Genomic DNA, 15,719 nt, shown 5'->3' on the forward strand with positions numbered 1-15,719 from the left:
AAAATTAAATCCAAACTGATTTCAAACCTTGCTCAAATGGTGGCATTTGTACTTCAAAATGAACAGTTTTGTGACCTTGCACAGTTGATGGACATTGGAGGAACCTTTCTTGCGTCTAGTGCAGACTGTGAGCGAGGTTTTAGCCTAATGAATCAACTCAAAAACAAGCTGAGTAACCTTTTAGGTGACTGTCATTTGGATATGTTAATGAGAATCAAAAGCTATCAATTGGATGGAAGTTCTATTAGTCTAGATAGAGTTTACAAAGAATGGGTAAATGCCAAAGACAGGAGAGAGAAAAAAATAACTAAGTGACTTAAATATGTATGTTATTTTGTTGTTATTCTGTGCAGTTTTATGTCAAATATTTAGTAAACCTACGTAAACGGTGCCATCACACATCAAATTTGCTGGTGAACGCAGCAGGCCAGGCAGCATCTCTAGGAAGAGGTACAGTCGACGTTTCCGGCCGAGACCCTTCGTCAGGCCCGAAACGTCAACTGTACCTCTTCCTAGAGGTGCTGCCTGGCCTGCTGCGTTCACCAGCAAATTTGATGTGTGTTGCCTGAATTTCCAGCATCGGCAGAATTCCTCCTGTAAACGGTGCCATGTGTGCATTCAGTGCGCATATAAGCCACAGGAAAAAAATTTGCACAACATAAGATTTTTGTGCACACTATTAAAAATTAGAGGGAACACTGATCACAACTAACACGTCAGCTGCCTCACATTGCCAGATATCCAAAGCTGAGTCCTGAATTTCGGTTCTGTGTGGAGTTTGTTGTGGGACCATGTGTGTGTTCTGTCACATCCCCAAGACCACCGTAAGTGGACTCTACTGTGCAGGTATGCGGTAGAAACTGCAGGGATTTGATGGTCACGTGGGTAGCAAAACAACAGCCGTGCAAATGGGTCGCTATTGGCTAGCATGTACTCAGGGGACTTAAAGGCCTGTTTCCGAGGGTCGTGTAAGTCTGCATCACTATGACTTGAGAAATAGAAAATTCTTGAGATACGGGTCACAAATGGCAGCGGGTCGCAATCTAAATCACATTCGCTGGAGAGCACAAGGCCAGTAGTAATTAGTTGAAGGATGTACATTATTGCATTTAGGGCAGCAATGGAGATCCTCTATCTCTGTCTGACCTTGGCCATCTTCTCATCATGCCCCAGTTATGGTTCTGGGTCCTCAGTTGCAGAAAGATATAGAAGTGTTCTTCATTACTGTTTACTTATCAATTTTTTTGACCAGTCAGTGTTGTTAGCCCTGAGCTGAACCCCCAAACCTGGAGTACAGTGCACCACTCAGTCTGACCTCTACCTTTTGACCTGTTTGGCATGGGACACTCTACTAAGAGCCACAGAACAAGGACCTGACTTCAGCCAACATTGATCTCCAGGTCATTGAGGCATGCAAACCTCCAAACACTACAAGACTGGAGGAAATAGTTGAAGGAGTCCCACTCAAAAATGTTCTCATCTGTGGTCAGTTTTTGGTATTGTATTTCCACCACCTTCCTCCACATCATCACCAACCTTGCTTGCCTGATATTCACCAACTGACCAAGCAGAACTTTCTCAGCTCCTTATGGGCAAATTCCATTCCCTCACCAATTCTATCTTGTTCCCTGGCAATTGCCACAGAATGAACTAGACTTCAGCCTTAATCTTATTCAGCACCATTTGCTTGAGATCTGCTACTTCAACCTCAGGAGCACCCCCTACTCTGCCCCAGTTTATCTGCTGCTGAAACCAGCACTCATACTTCTACTGCTCCAGTTGATTAATTGCAATTCAATCCTCAAACACAAGGAAATCTGCAGATGCTGGAATTTCAAGCAACACACATAAAATTTGCTGGTGAACGCAGCAGGCCAGGCAGCATCTATAAGAAGAGATACAGTCGACGTTTCAGGCTGAGACCCTTCGTCAGGACTAGCTGAAAGAAGAGCTAGTAAGAGATTTGAAAGTGGGAGGAGGAGGGGGAGATCGAAAATGATAGGAGAAGACAGGAGGGGGAGGGATGGAGTCAAGAGCTGGACAGTTGATTGGCAAAAGGGATATGAGAGGATTATGGGACAGGAGGCCCAGGGAGAAATCCTGACCATTCTTCCTCTATAAGCCTCTTGCACCTCCTTGCTTCCTTCACTCCAGCACAGCCAACCGTCCCTACAGCTGCCAAAACCGCAAGCTCTGGAATTCTCCACCAAATCCTCCCTTTCCATCCTTTTCTCCTCAAGATCCCACTTTGAGCAATTTCTTATCATCTGCCCTGCTACCACCCCTTGAAACGTAATGTCACATTTTGTTTGACAATACTGTTGTGAAGTACCATATTATATTACGTTTCATTAAAAATTACATTCAGATGGAAGTTACAAAATGGGTCAATCTACACATTACCAAAAGCTAATCTGAAGTTGACACAGCGGCGCAGCTGATAAGAGCTGCCGTCTCACAGCGCCAGAGACGCTGGGTGCTGACTCGGTGAGGTTTTCATATTCCCCCTGTGATCATCTGGGCTTCCTCTCACATCCCAAAAAGGTAAAGCTACTGTTGTATATTGTCCCTCGTGAATAGGCGAGTGATAGAATCTGAAAGGAGTTGATGACAATGTGGAGAGAATAAAGGTGGAATTGGTGTAAAAACTGTGCAGATTCAGTGGGCACAGTTTCATGCTCTGTCTCTCTATGGGTAATCCAACTAAATTCCATCGGTTCTATAATGTTGAGGCAGTAATCTGGCCTTCAGCCTTTGAGTAGCAACTTCATTCCCATCACTAGCTCATGGTACCAGAGAAGTATCTGCACTGCTATAATAGGGTTCCTGTAAGCACATCGACAAGGCAACATGAAACCACTACTCAGAAATAAAACAACCATCTATATTACAAACAGGGTAGCAAGACCCCAAATTCTCAGTCACCTCTGCAACACAGTCTCATTTCTTTTCCACATAATAAGACCAAGTTCAGTAGCCCCTCATCATCAGTGAATCACCGTGAAGCACCATGATTGTTGAACTTCAGCAGCCAATTTACACACAGAAAGCTCCCACAACAGCAATATAGTCATTAGATTAGATTCAAGATTAGATTCAACTTTATTGTCATTCTGCCAAATACAGATACAAAGCCAATGAAATGCATTTAGCATCTGACCAGAAATGCAAAGGATAGTGTTATTTACAAAATAACTGTGAATAAAAAAAGTGCTACAGCACATAAATATAAAAGTACTGAGACAGTACAATATGGATGCAATACTGCTTAGCGCTGTGATGAGAGGTTCAGCAGGGTCACAGCCTCAGGGAAGAAACTCTTCCTGTGCCTGCTGGTGCAGGAGCGGAGGCTCCTGTAGCGCCTACCGGATGGGAGGAGAGTAAAAAGTCCATGGTTAGGGTGAGATGTATCCCTGAAAATGCTTTTCGCCCTACCCAGGCAGCATTTATGGTAGATTTTCTCAATGGTGGGCAATTGGGTGCCGATAATCGGCTGGGATTATTTTGGTAAACAGAATGTTGTGAGGGAATAGCAGTGAACACTCTTCCGAGCAGTATAGAATGGTAGAATTTTCTGTTGTACGTTCTTCTCTCAGACCTGATGCAGGGTTTAAACTACAAGTGTCGGCAATCTTCCCCCTTTTGCCCCTCCCCCACCACTGCTGCTGTTTGACCGGCCGAGTTCATTCAGCAGATTGTTGCTTCAGGTTCGAGTGTCTGCCGTCTCTGAGTCTCTCCAGCATGTCTAATCACCACTGACACCAACCCTTCTCTGATCAGCATCTCAGGGCAACATCACCCTATAAAGATCCACCCACCTCAGTCATGGTAACTTGAATTAATTCACATCCGTTCTGAAGCACTCTGATCAGAATTTAACACTAACCCCACACTTGAGATATCAGCAACACGTGACCAGAGGTGTTTGGTCAAGGAGGAATACTTGAATGAAGGTCTTACAGTTGAGGGGGCCGAACATTTCTCAAAAGGGGTGGACAACTGGGTTTGTGCACCCCTTCCCACCACCCATGCCTTTGACATACAACAGTGCCAAATTTAAAAGCATTCACTCTGCAACTCTGTGCCAAGTCACTGAATTACAAATGTAGTGGGTGTTAAGCACCAGGGTGCTGAGAGCTCCTTTAATATATTTAAATTTTATGCTACTTAATTGCACAGACTGAGTGCCAGTTAACAAGCTCAACCTGTATTACAGTTCAAGATTTCACAAAGCAGCTGGTAAACATGGAAAGGCGTTTCAGGAGTAAAGTCACTGGATCAGCCAATCCTCAACTTTCTTTTGCAATTTGTTTTTAACTTTACCATCCAAATGAAACTTTCATAACTTGTACAAAATCCCTTCACCCTACTTCCAAGATCTCTGCTCTCCCCCAAACTCTGGATTCTTGCTCATTCTGCATAAATTGATGCAGGAAGTTACAACCACATGTGGGGAAGAGAAAAGGCAGCTGTCTACAAAACTCAGTATTAAGTGTCAAAGACTATAATGTGTCCAGGTGGATGAGATGCTGTTCCTCAAAATTACACTGGGCATTAATGGAACAGTACAGGGGGAATTGATGACTATGGTGGTTCTGCATTCAAGTGTTCAAGACAAACCCAGGGGCTCAATATTGTATTTAACAATTTCGGGCAACTACCTTTTTGATAGATAGATAGATAGATAGATAGATAGATAGATCTCTCTACCCGCCCCCCCACACACAGCTGTGGCTGTACTTTTTCTAATTTGATTTTTCCTCCACTTTTCTTTTGTCCCCAACTGTCAAAGCAATTGTTACTGTGATAACAAAGGTTACAAATAGTCCTGTGTTCTCTCCGCCTTCCCTTCACAGCAACTCAAAACACATTTGTCTTTTTACTGGAAATACAAGAGTCTACAGATGCTGGAACCTAGAACAGCATACCAGAGATGCTGTCAGTGGGGCAAGCAGCATTAATGGAGTGAAATGAACAGTCAGCATTTTGGGTTGAGTTCCTTCACCTGCACTAGACTTCTGGGGTCCACTCAACAACTTTTCACTGTTCCTATTCTGATGAAAGGCTCTTGACTGAAACAACTCAGTTTCTTTCCCCCAGATGCTGCCTGACCTGCTGAGCACTTCTATCATTCCTGTTTTTTTTGTTTCCAACGTCCAGTTTTATTTTGCTGCAGGAACAGAATAAAAGCTGATGCTGCATTCTGAGAGTTGCAGATGCGCTGAGTACAATCAACCAATTCAAGTTTTGGTTTTACTCTGCATAGACACATAAAACCTGTCAATCAATGCTGGCGTTCAATCATCCTCAGGTATGTGCACTCACTGGGTTGTGGATGAACTGACTTGCAGAAATCCAATTTCAGGAAAATTCTTCCATGTCAAAGATATGCTGCCCTTTGGGGAAAAAACGAATCATTGCAATCTGAAGACAGCAGCACATTTTCTTCTCCCTACCTAGAAATTGAGTGATTTCTTTTCCTATCAATAATCCACAATATCTGCATGCATAGGGTTGCTGGAAATGCTGTTAGCTCTACACTACCATGGAAATACTACAATCCTACTAGAAAGTAATTTGATGCTTCTTCTACACATCAAGCAAAAACATCCCCACAGAAATTCTTTCCATCTGCTGGAATCAGTAATAGTTAATAGTCTAAACTCAGCAATACAACTAGAGAAGATATTTGACACAAGATGAAAGACAAGCTCCTTATTTTGCAGCTACGTCACCTTGTTCATGGCTCGTTCCCTCGATGGCAACATCCCAACATCCATCCCATTAAACAACCTTTAGGATCTTATAATGTTGAATAAGGTAGCCCCTCAAATCTTTTAATCTCCAGAGAACACAAAGCCAATTGTCCAGCTTCTCTTGAAGGACACAGAACAGGGCTAAGTTGGGCAGAAGGGCCAGTCTCCATACTGTGTAAATCCATAAGAGTCACAATAGTAAAACAGTGGAGATAGAGACAGAGACGGAAACACAAACGCATTCTGATACGCACCAAAACAAACAGGCACACACACAAAAACAGAGTTGCATACAGTCTTACAAACTCAGCCCAACACAAACATTATGAGATTGTTAACTTACTAGGGATGGAAGCTTCTAACACAAACTACAAATTCTACGTTGTGACCACTGAGGAAATGCACAATTGACTTCCAATTCCACAGATCAGCAGTCCTGCCTCTCTGAAAGATGATCTCAGTCAAAATGTACACATGGATTAACACTTCACTAATCAGCAACATTAGTTTGCCTGAACATTATCGTTCTTCCTTAAAAACGCAATCCCAAGAATTTATTAGTCTCGTGTACAGTGCTGAAAAAGAAAACAGGAAGTAGTACAGGGGACAAGCCCTCAGCAAATTTAGGAACATACTTGCCACAAAAATAGATTGTCCAGTTATGTCCATCATACAATTCAATTTCAATAACAAGTCACACAGAAAAGGGAATGAGAGACAAACAGTGAGTCACACGCTCACTGTCAGTCTCTCATTGGACACAAGCTTGGCTAGCACTACTAGCATTTCTGCCCAGGGCAAAACGGTCCGTAGATGGCGCTGGCCATTCACAGCCTTCAAAGCAGTCAAGACCCATCTTGTCATTAGGGATGGGGTCATTCCTACCTCCAGCGAGTCCACATCAAGTAATACACCAACACCACTCTCTCTTAGCATCTCATATACACCAACCTGAAAACTTGGCCCTGCATGCCATTCACCAATCTACCAACTGCCCCAACAGACCACCACAACCTTGGGAAAGCAGCCAGCATAATCTAAGGCCCCTCCCACTTAAATCCTTCTCTACTCTCCCTTCAATCTGGCAGAAGATACAAAGGCTTAAAATGCATACCACCAGCCTCTAGGACAGCTTCAATCTCCCTGTTCTAAATCTCCTGAACGTACCTCTCATAGGATAAAAGTGAAGTCTTGATCTCTCAGCAACACGCACAAAATGCTGGAGGAACTCAGCAGGCCAGGCAGCATCTATGGAAAAGAGTAAACAGTTGACATTTCAGGCAGAGACCCTTCAGCAGGACTGTTTATCAGAATGTACTTAGGTTTATTGTATCTGTGTATATATGACAATAATAAACCAATTACTGGTTCCTTACAGAGCAGGGAGGGGGTAATGGGTAATGGGTACCATCTCCCACTACCTATTAAACGCTCCCAATGGTGTGTGCCTCAAACAGCCTCTGAAAACCAAGTCCAGCTCCTGACCTTCACATGAGGCTTAGTCACTAGCTGACTGGCAATTCCCACAACGCTGTCGGTACCAAACTGTATCAGTCTCTGATATTCCTTTGGGTTCATCAGATGCGTGACGGGAAGGTGCTTGCTGCATGGCGACAGCTTGCTCTTCATACCGTACTGCCTAGGCTCGTGCATCTAGGCAGCTAGGATGCAACATCCATGGTCGATACTGGCTGACGGAGACTTCACAAACCTAAAACTCAAAATATGGGCCTTTCTGCCAACCCTCCACCCATCCCTCAAACAGCATCACCTACCACCTTGTACTTCTTCCTCCCCTCCCCCCCCACCTTCTTGCTCTGACTTCTCATCTTTATTTCCAGTCCTGAAGAAGGGCCTCGCCCAGAAACATTGACTGTTTACTCTTTTCCATAGACGCTGCCTGGCCCGCTGCGTTCCTCCAGCATTTTGTGTGTGTTCCTTCGGATCGCAAGATCACTTGGGCAGAGCTTTGGAGACTGGAGCCCTTCCGCATTTCTTCCCTTCTGCAGTCCCTACACCATCACAGCTGCACACACGGGGGCTGAGAGAGGACCCTAACTGCAAGCTTTGTGGTCAGCAGGGTTCACTGGCACACATACATACTGTCAGGATGCAAAACAGCTTTAACACAGGATGGTATAGGTGGCGCCACGACAAGGTCCTGCTGTCCCTTACTGACACACTGGAGCAAGAGAGGTGTAAAAAGAGGCCAGGTGGCAGAGAAGCAAACAGGCAGTCATTTTCATCAAGAAGAGGGCCACGCCAGTGTAACGTTACAGAGAAGCCATTTCATTATAGCACTTCAGAGAAGCCATTTTATTATCAGTTAACAGTTACCATTACAATTACTATTACTGAGAACCCAACACCAGTCATATCAAAAAGGCCTAAATCTAACCCTCTGCAAATTGCCAAATCATGGGACATGAGGGTCAATGTGGGGATGAAGTTGCAGTTCCTGGAGGTGGTGCAAACCACACTTTGACCAGACATCGTGGAACACCGAAGACAAGAAAATCATCCTGGTGGTGCTCACAGTACCATGGGAAGAAGGATGTGAGAAGGATCACAAGAGGAAGGCCCTGAAGTACCAGTCCTTAGTCCAGGAGCACAGGGACAAAGGATGGCAGATGTGGCTATTCTACGTGGAGATTGGCTGTAGAGGGTTCCCGGCAAGGTCAGCATAGAGGTTGCTGCCTGCACTGGTCCTTGATGAAAAGAGCAAGAGCCAAGCAGTTCGCAGGATGGGGGAAGAAGCGGAAAGAGCCTCTTGCTGGATATGGAGCAGGCGAGAGGAGTTGAGCTGGAAGTCGGGAGCAGATGTGCAGTGACTTGGCCCCCACTGCTGACCCATCAGCTGGAGCATGTAGTGGTTAGGGGTCGAAACACTCCATGAAGGTTGGGCACCAACTGATGACATCTGCCCCTGGCTAAAGGCTACAGTTACCTCGTCAGGTAACTAAAGAGAGTACCCCTGTGTGTGATGCCAGCAAGGGTGTGTTACTTGGATTTCCAGCATCTGCGGATCTTCTTGTGTTCTTGATCTCTCAGTCTACCTTTGTTCTGGCCCTTAGACTTTGTCTCTGCTCTTTCTCTGTAACTGTAACTCTACTGTTTTTGCTTTTCCATTTATACTGCCATGAATGGAGTTAGGTTTATTGTATAAAGTATAAAGGCATCTGTTAGTCTTGTGAGAGCATGGATCTGCACCCGGAAAGTCTTCACTCTCCAGGACACAGGCCTGGGCAAAGTTGTATGGAAGACCAGCAGTTGCCCATGCTGCAAGTCTCCCCTCTCCACGACACCAATGTTGTCCAAGGGAAGGGCATTAGGACCCATACAGCTTGGCACCAGTGTCATCGCAGAGAAATGTGTGATTAAGTTTATTGTATCTGTGTATATATATCACAATAATAAACCAATTACTCCCACAGTGGACCTTTCTGCCAGCCATCTGCCTATCCCTCTACGCTGTGGCCACTTGTCACATCTCCTCATCCTGACTGGCTGGTTCCCTCCCTTTTCTCACAGCAGGTGAATGATCCATATCTTGACCCAAATCAGAGCGCGTGAGCAAGTGAGTGCGCAAGAGAAATCAGTTAATAGCTATACTGAGTAAGTGACAGAGCAAGAGACAAAATGTCAAAACAGAAGTAATAGTGGTTGATTTACATACAATGGTTTTCACTACAGATTGTGTCTACTAACACCCAGGTTACGTGCCTCTTGTCCAGTGGCAGCCTGTGTCAACAAGGGTTGTAAGGGGGTGGACTCGGGATGTTAATGAGGCACTGCAGGAGTACTTTGAGAGGACAGACTGGGATGTGTTATGTGAGCCACACAGGAAGGACATTAACAAAATGACTGATTGCATCACAGACTATACCAAGTTCTGTGAGAACACCATCCTGTCAGGCGGGACTGTACCTGAAAGAACTTTTGAATATGAAGAAGAATGTCTTCAGATCTGGAGATAGAAAAGCTGAGAGAATGCAGAGACTCCTACAAGAGGAAGCTGGAGTACAAGCTCCCGCAGAATAGCATAAGGGAGGTGTGGTTGGGCATGAAGCAGATCACTGGCTTTCAAGGTTAAGGAAAGGAAGATCGAGGGCTGCCTGGATAGGACCAACAAACTGAACTTGTTTTGCAACAGGTTCAGCACGGGAACTCCTGCTGTGCCCTCCCCCACTTACCCAGACCACACACCCTCCCTGCCCTTAAAGCCTTCTCGCTCCCCTCTGGTGAGTGCTTGTGTTCCAACGCCGCCCCCTCCAACTTTGGAGTATCCTGTCTCCATGGGAATGACCACCCTCCCCCGGCTGACTGTGACTGCAGGTCAGGTTAAGAGACAGCTGGGGAGACTACATCAAGGCAAGGCTGCTGGAGCAGATGGTATCAGCCCCAGGGTACTGAAGGCCTGTGCGAGCCAGCTGTCTGATATCTTGCAGCACCTTTACAATCTGAGTCTGAGTCAGTTAAAGATAGTGGTGCTATGAAAGACTTCCTGCTTAGCTCCTGTACCCAAGAAGGTGACTCCATCTGAACTTAACAACCACAGACCAATTGCCCTCACATCTCATATGATGAAGGTGCTGTAGAGGCAGGTCCTGACTTGCCTTGGACTGCAGGTGAGATCTTCATTGTACCCTCTACAGTTTGCTTCCCAACCTCATGTGGGAGTGGATGATGCCATCATCTACCCATTGCAGGGAGCCCACTCCCACCAGGAAGATGCTGGTGGCATTGTGAGAATCACATTTTTTGATTTCTCTAGCCACTTCAATACAATCCAGCCACTTCTTCTGAGCAAGAAGCTGCAAAGGATGTGCATAGACAAATCCACTATCTTCTAGATTACTGACTACCCAACAGATAGCCCCAGTTTGTACGGCTGAGTAGTTCTCTCTCTCTCTCTCTCTCTGAGATGGTGGTGAGTGGCACTGGAGAACAAGGCACTGTCCTGTCTCTATTTCTGTACACACCATACACCCCAGACTTTCAGTACAACTCTGAGTCTTGCCACTTGCAGAAGTTCTCTGATGACTCTGCGGTGGTTGGGTGTATCAGAGATGGGCAGGATTCAGAGTACAGAGGAGTGGTGGTCAAATTTGTGGAGTGGTGCTGGAGGAATCACCTGATCCTGAATGTGGACAAACCAGGGAGATGGTGATTGATTTTAGGAGGAAGAGGACTGATGAGTACTGCATACATTCTGGGAGAAGTTGCAGTGGTGGAGGAGTACAAATACTTGGGTGTTCACCTCAACATGTTCCTAAAGTTGCCATAGCCAGGGGTGGTAGTGGGAATAATCTCCCACTATCAATAAAGTGCTCCAAATGGTGTGCATCTCTAACAACCAAGTCCAACTCTTGGCCTTCACATGTGGCTTAGCTACTAGGCCCAGTGGAACTGTTTCTACTGACAAGAGAAGGGGTAAAGGCGGACCACTGGTGCCTCAAAACCACTTGCTTTGGGCAGGTGGGGCTCATCAGCCTTGTACGGCAGCCCGCCTAGGAGAAGGAAAACTATAATTTTAAACCTCCGCTGCCTTGCGTCCATGGGAAAGGTTTTGGGAGTAAACCCCGAGGAAGAAATCCAGAGCCAAGGTCCCTAAAGCAGCTTAATGTTTTTTACTCTGGCAACCTCTGTGACGACACTGTGACAAGCTGTATCAGCGCTTGCCCTTCCCTTGCACTACATCAGTGACGTGGAGAGGGGGAACCCACTGCATGGGCAACAGTCAGTTCTTCAAATCTTCCCACCCAGGTCTGTGCCCCGGAGAGGCCACAGACCACCAGAGGCGCAAATCCAGGATCCCCTGGGATCGATGGCTGTCTACTACACCTCAACAGACTTGACTGGAAAACCAACACCAAAGCCGTCCACGAGAAGGAGATAAGCAGACTGCATTTTCTAAGTAAGCTGAGATACGTCAATGTGTGCAGCAGGATGCTGGAGATTTTTACCAGTCTGTTGTAGCAAGTGCAGTCTTCCTTGCTGCTTTATGTTAGAAGAGCGCAGCATCGTGCTGGTGGTGCAAAAAGACTAAATAAACTCATCGAAAAGGCTGGATCTGTCCTTGGCTACAACCTGGACTCTTTTGACGTAGTGGTGGAGAGGAGATCACTAAACAAACTGTTATCCATTATGGACAATCAGGCACATCCTCTCCATGACCTAATGAATTAGAGCTGAGCACCCTTTCAAACAGACTTATTCAGCTCCGCTGTCACAAGGATCATTACAAAAAATCTTTCCTACAAAATGCAATAAGCATATACAATAGTTCATCTGTGCAACAGGAGAACACACATCATAGTACAATAGTCTCTGCTTTATTATTTCATACAGTATTGCACATTGGTAAATTACTGCATACGTTATTCTGTACGTTATTATTAGTTAAGTCTGCACACTGTTAAGTGTGTTTTTAAATGCTGCTGAAACAAAAGAATTTCCCACACAGGATCAATAATATTACAATAATAGTACTTAATATTTTTAATATTATTACGACTGAGTATTTGAGATACTGAATATATAGGAAGACAAAAATGTCTACTGTTAGGCCTCTGCCTTAACTTTGGCCCTTCCAAAAATAAAGCAGTCGTGGGAGACCATTTCAAGCCCAAATATTCTCAGTATAATCCTGTCTAATGACACTGAGTCTACATTCACAATGTCACCCTTCTGGGGACAGAACCAATCAGATATCCTGGGAAAGGGAATGAAAAGTAAATCAAAAACCCAAGAGGCTCCAAAACTTGGCTAGAGCACAGCTCCCAATTCTCAGCTGAAATTTACTATTGTAGTCTGGGTTTGTTAACCTGTAGCAGCTGCAACATCTTGCATTTATATAGAGCTTCAGACATAGCAAATCGCATGAAGATGCTTCACAAATAGCTCCTCATTTAGCAAGGGCAGATCAAAAGTCTGGTCAGGTGGCAAATGCTAACGGATGGAGAGAATGGAGAGTTTCTCTCATATTGCACCATCACTAAAAGCCCTGCAACATGAGGCAGGCTCATTCTGAAGGCATTGGGTTTTGAAGCAATCTCCCATGACCACTTCATTTTTGAAAGGGCCGGAGTTAAGACAGAGGCTTAACAGAAGGCATCTTCCGCTTACTGCAAATTCAACTTCTTAAGTACAGAGGATGTGTTCTAGGGCTTTATTTCTTGGCAGCTAAAGATGCTCGATACCTCCCTGTGCAAATGGATCCTCGATTTCCTTACTCGCGGACCCCAGTCGGTTCAGATTGGCAACTACATCTCCTCCACAATTAACATCAACACAGGTGCACCACAAGGCTATGTGCTTAGCCCCCAGCTCTACTCCCTTTATTTTTGTCTGTGAGGCTAAGTACATGTCCAATGCCATATTTAAGTTTGCTGATGGCAGTACTGCTGTTGGTCAAATCGAAGGTGGTAACACATTAGTATATAGGAGGGAGATTGAAAATCTGACTGAATGCTGCCACGACAATAACCTCTCATTCAACATCAGCAAAACCAGAGAGCTGATTATTGACTACGGGAGGAAGAGTCCGAAGGTCCAGAGCTAGTGCTAATCAGGGGAACAGAGGTGAAGAGGCTCAGCAGCTTCAAAATCCTTGCCGTTACCATTATCGGAAGATCGGTCTTGGGATCAGAACACAACTACTATCACAAAGAAGGCATAGTGGAGACTGTCCTGACTGTTTGCATCACAAACTGGTATGGAACCACTAAGGTCCAGGAATGGAAAAGTCTACAAAAAGGACCCCCATCACTCAGGACATGCTCTTTTCTCACTGCTACCATCAAGGTGGTGGTACAGGAGCATTAAGTTTTTTCCCTTCCACCAACAGATTTCTGAACGATCAAATGAACCCATGTATACTACCTCAGTACTTTTCTCCTCTCTTTTTGCGCGCGCGCGCACACACACACACACAGTGATTGTATTACGTATTGCACTGTACTGCTGTCACAAAAGAAATTTCACAGCCTATGCCAGTGATATTAAATGGGATTCTGCTTTTGAACTGATGGGTACAGCTCAGTCCATCACAGGCAAAGCCTTCCACACCGCTGAGCACATCCACAAGGAGCGCTGATACAAGAAAGCAGCATCCATCATTAAGGACCCATGCTCCAGGCCACGCTCTCATCTCATTACCATCATCGGGAAGGAGGTCAGAAACCCACGCCACCAAGTTCAGGAACCCGTTATTACCTTTCAACCATCAGGCTCCTGAACCAGTGTGAATAACGTCTCACCTCAACACTGAGGTGACTTCACAACTTATAGACTCACTTTCAAGTCAAGTTCTTAGTATTATTTACTACAACTGATGTTCTCAGAATTATTTATTTCCTTAATTTATTATTATTTGCACAATTTGTCTTCCTTTGCACATTGATTGTCAGTCATTATATATAGCTTATCATAAATTCTACTGTATTTCATTATTTTCCTCTAAATGCCTGCAAGAAAATGAATCTCAAGGAAATAAATATGTACTTTGATAATAACTTTACTTTGACTTTGTTCTCGGCTGACACTTTGTGGTAATACAGCACCCTTTGGATTTTAGTAATGTTGAACAAGATTTTATGGACTATTGGATATATTAATGCCCAATCACACACTTATTTCACTTCTTTTTTAAATGTTACACAGTATAGCAAATTTTCAAAGAAACACAGACCCCTCAGTTAATGGCAAGGGTCCATGCCATCAAAAGCGACGTGAACCCCTGGTTTAAAGGAAGGAGAAAATATACAAGCACCCCAGACCCTGGTTCTGGCTGCAAACCCACCCACGTTAGTGATCCAGGTATGCTGGATTCCACTGTGTGGATCCCAGCTCTGGTGTTACTCCCAGCACCCTGGCTCCGGCTTGTACCCTGGACCCCTGGCTCATGTTGCAGACTGAGAAGTGAGAACAAACACCGGAAAATTGGACGCTAGATTACTGGAACTTTAGTGCACTTCAGTATGCTGGGTTGCTTCAGGAGAGCTGTTAAAATGAAGCCCTGTCTTTCTCGAGGTGTATCAATGCATTTCTCAGCCATTCTTTTGAAGAACAGGGCTTCCTGGACTAATACACAGCCTTCAAATCACAAAAAAAACAAATGCTCTTACCTCCTCACAATCCTGGTTATGGGAGCTTGCTGAGATGCAAGCAATCAAGGCAGGCAATGAGCTCACTGCAAAATACTTCACGGTACTGGCACACAATGCACACTTAATACTCATTCACCCTACCTTTGACACACTGGCCAAAGCTTGGAGATGAGGGAGCAAGAATAATTACCAGCCTTCTAAGCTTAGTCACGCTAACCAGGAAAATGGCAGTGTATTTTTTTCCTCTCAGTTTCTTTTCCCATATGCCCCTCCTCTCTCTTGGGAGGGTTACATGTTTACAAGTCAGTGCTGTGGTGTGCATACTGGGAGCCTGTGTTCTATGTCAACATGTTGGCTGTGCTCTAGCTCTCTTATTAACACGGCAACAGCATCCTGCACTTATTGGGCCTTTAACATAACGTCACACCGGTACAATCAGTCAAAATTTCACCAAGGGGATAGCATACAGGCAACCAAAGTTTTAATCAATGAGGATATTCAGTGGTAACTTGAAGAGACAAGTGTGGGCCAGTGAGGTTTGGAAAGAAATCTAGTGCTTGGGGCGTTGACAACTAAAGCACACCTATCATTGATGGGAGAGGTTATATTCAGTGATGACCAAGAGGCCAAAAATAGCAAAGTGTAGGAATATGTAGTTTGTAGACCTGGCAGAGGTTACAAAAGGAAGCAGGGAGAGAAGAGCAAGATTTTTAATAAACCTAGTTGTTTCATAATCTACAGCCAGGCAACTTTTAAACATTGAAAATTATAAATGCTGCCCAGCTCTGTTAAAACCATGAACAACTGTAAAGAGGATGTGAAGACTGAAATTCTTGTATTTTGGGGATGAATG

General features: G+C 44.7%; 1 protein-coding gene across 5 annotated transcripts in view; it reads right to left on the reverse strand.

Annotated features, from left to right (window-relative positions):
* apba1a (amyloid beta (A4) precursor protein-binding, family A, member 1a) overlaps window positions 1-15,719 on the reverse strand; it is a 195,840-nt gene that overhangs the window by 127,710 nt on the left and 52,411 nt on the right. Inside the window, exon 1 of one of the 5 annotated variants that reach the window (XM_072258098.1) lies at window positions 6,924-6,988. The exons of the other annotated variants lie outside the window; for them this stretch is intronic. The gene's annotated coding sequence lies outside the window, so the exon portion shown is untranslated. Of the gene's footprint in view, window positions 1-6,923; window positions 6,989-15,719 lie in introns of those variants that run through there. 5 annotated transcript variants of the gene reach the window in all.

This window comes from Mobula birostris, chromosome 5 (assembly GCF_030028105.1).
Source record: "Mobula birostris isolate sMobBir1 chromosome 5, sMobBir1.hap1, whole genome shotgun sequence".
NCBI lineage: Eukaryota > Metazoa > Chordata > Chondrichthyes > Myliobatiformes > Myliobatidae > Mobula > Mobula birostris.